We start from the raw sequence: 3,714 nt of genomic DNA, 5'->3' as shown, positions 1-3,714 counted from the left end.
TATAATAATCAAATATAATACATGAAAAACCATTGATATGTGGTTATCATTATTTGGTGTCAAAATGCTATGAAAATTTACTATTTTCTAGCTTATTATTGATATATTGCTATTGATGATAGTACTAAAAACTTACATTTTATTTACATACAGATAACCTACATGAAATACAAAACTACAAAATATTCTTAATCAAATTTATTAATTTATATATTTTATTTAATTTTAAAATGTTTCAAGTTTCTATTATTTATCTGACAACTTTATAGGTACCCATTGTTGTTTTATATTCTTTTTTTTTTTTCTGTATACAGGTCTTATACAAAATACTATCATTGTTGTTATTATTAGGAATTATATACCAAATTACTGTTTTACATTACTTAAATTGCAATTATTTTACCATCTTATTTAGCAAATATTACTTACATTGTGGTCTCAATCTTATTTTAAACTATTTCTCCTGAAATATGCAGATATTTTTCATGAATATGAAGGTGTATAAGTATAACAGTACATTTAACAGTTATTTAAGAGTCAGCAATACCCTAGCCAGAGATAAAAACACAACAAATATGCCGAAGAGTTTTGAATCCTTGCAAATCATATTCAGTAAAGTGTCCATTAACTTTAACCGGACATTGTAATAATGACCCTAATAATATTGATAATAAAAACTAACCACGTATAGTATCTGCATTTTTCATCCATTGCAAACATGCCATAAATCATCATCATCACAAACAGGTCCAAAATCACTCAATTACACATTCGATGGCTCAGCTGGTACATCGGGAACAATCACTTGAGAACTTATTTCAATCGGGTTTGTTATGCGATAAACAGGGGAAACGTAACCATTTCCTATGCAATTAATAAAATGTTAAATGTAAAATTGAGGAACAATATTTATGTACTCACCGTGAATGTTTTTAACAGGTAAGCCGAGTGAACATAAACCGTACCTTTGGTGTGTTTTTTATGTTGCACCAAATTGCATTTACTGCTGAACGATCTATGACTCTTAACACATTTAAACATATTATTGTTAATATTTAAGGTAAAATGAAACAAAAAAATATATAACAAGGAAGAACTAGGTATAATAAACATTCTGAAAATAAAATTCACTATAAATATTTAAATATGGATCATGCGATAAATGCACATGTACTAGAGAAGAATACAGGATACACCTCGATTGACTGTTTTGGCTGTTTCAGTCAGGACTCATCAGTCTCAAGGTAGTCTTATAAATTACTTGTTGTTTTCTTCACTTAGAAATTCTTAACAAGTGTTTTGGTTGAATTTCAGGAGTTTTTTTATAACATATTTTTATGTACCGAAATTTAATATGATTCACAGGTTTTTTATGTTTTTATTTATCTATTATATTATTATTATTTAAACTTGTATAATATTATATATAAAATATACTAACACATTTGAAAAATATATTATTATATATACCATTATAATTTTAATATATTTTTTAAACTTCCAATTTGTATTATATTAATAAAGTATTGACATATTTAAAAAAAAATTTTCTATATAAATTCATATAATTTTAAACATGCATTATACTTAAATATAATTTGAAGTATTCATACTTGTAAATTTATTTTTAAGTCCAAAATATGTATTTATGTTTAAAAAGAGCATAGCAAAAATGTTTAAATCTTATGTTATATTAAGTATACTTTTAAATACCTCATTTAATACTATGTAGATTATAGGTACCTACATTAATTTTGGCAAAATATATTTTTAAAAATCTCAACTAAGTTCATCTTATTTATTTAAAACAACCAACAAAATTAAAACCCATGATTACCTAATCTAGTGTGCGGATTTTTTATTATTTTTGAATTAAGTAAATATTTGAACCATTGTCAATCAATATCGAATTATCGACAATATTTCAATGGAAGTTTTCATTTTCATCAAAATTATAATTATCTTGGTCTATATAAGGGTGTACGAACTAGGCAATGAGTGTATTAATTATATTCCAACTTGAACCAACATTTATTATTATTGATTGTTAACTATCTATCGCACAATGACAACCACAACATACTAACCTATACTAATTATGATTCCGAAGATTTTTTGTTTGATGTGTGATGTACCAAAATCGTACAATTGAATTGGCAATACAGATTAACACTTGGAGCGCTAGTATCTGATAAAGATGTCGGCTCTAGTTGGGATACAAAGATAATGATTTGAGGTGATTGTTGTAGTTTCGTACGTTGTCACAGTGTTTGATCTATTAAAATATAATTGTTTGACATTTTTATTTTTATTGTAACTTGCTTTTAGTACTTATAACTTAAATTAATATTAACCAGTACTAGTTGTGTACATTTACCAAGCATAATGGCTAGCTGTAATAAGAAAAGTAACACGTATTGTTCCGTTTATGGTTGCTCAACATTTTATAATTCTGGAAGTGATATAAGTTTTCATTCATTACCAAAAGAGAATAGTAATAAAATAAAATGGGTTAATAAAAATGGAACTTCACAAATGATCGATCGTAGACAAGCTTGGATTTTAAGACTGCGTATGGATACTGTTAGTTTGAAAAAAACTCAAATTAAAATATGTTCAAAACATTTTGTTAAAGAAGATTTCATATTACCTGGTATGTTAAATATTTATTATTATTATATTCATTTTGTACTTATAAGTTATATTCAAAATATTACAAAATGTATAAATGTGTACACCATATTTACTTCCACTTTAGACTTTAAAGTATCAAGAGCTAGACTGACACGAGGAATCAGTTCCATCACAAAATCTACCAAATTTATCAATTAAATCTAAATCTCCCTTAAAAAGGAAATCGCCTAAAAAAAGATTTCTGTCACCCAGTGCAGATGAACTGGAGGTAAATATTCTTATAAAAACTAAAAATTTAGTTATATTTAATTCTGTAAATAACCTTTATTTTATTTACTTTAGTATGATATAAATATGCCTAGTATTCATAGGTTATTTATTTAGGTAGGTATTTAACATTGTTTAAGTACCTACTAATTCATAATAATTTTTGTTTGGTTGAGTGTAACATCAACCAATATTATATTATGTACATAATGTTATACAGGGACACAGTGTGTTACACTCAAATGGTTGTAATACAAATAATTATAATTCTATATTTTTTTCATAGTTTAACAATTTCAAAAATTAGTTATCTGCTAGATGTGGTGTAAAAAAATAAAAAATATGAATTTTTTTAACATACCTACTTATTATTTAATATATTATTTTACATTAATAATATACTACTTATTGAAATTGTCAAAATGTTTGTATTAAAAATATACTTTGTTTATATTTTACTATTTAATTTAATCTAAAAAGGTAATTACTGTATAACATTAAATAAATAATAATGGTATATTAATAGTTTAAAAGTACCTACTTTAGGGTATGTTGCATACATATGTATTAGTGTAGGTATGTTTGATGTTACACATTTAAATAAACTTTTAATTCATAATTTTGATTTCTTCTCTTTAGGTTGCTAATACTTGTGATTCTGATTTAGCCATATATCCTCTACATCTACACTTGGAATCAAATTTAACTGAGAAGTTTAATTCAGTAGATAATAATTATGTAGAAGATAACATGGTGTCACAGGAAATCGCTACTCAAATTGTAACAGTCACGTCAGCTGATGCTCAAGTACAA

The sequence above is a fragment of the Myzus persicae genome, unplaced genomic scaffold (genome assembly GCF_001856785.1).
Source record: "Myzus persicae strain clone G006 unplaced genomic scaffold, MPER_G0061.0, whole genome shotgun sequence".
Classification (NCBI taxonomy): domain Eukaryota; kingdom Metazoa; phylum Arthropoda; class Insecta; order Hemiptera; family Aphididae; genus Myzus; species Myzus persicae.
Note: the sequence above shows the minus strand (reverse complement) of the source record.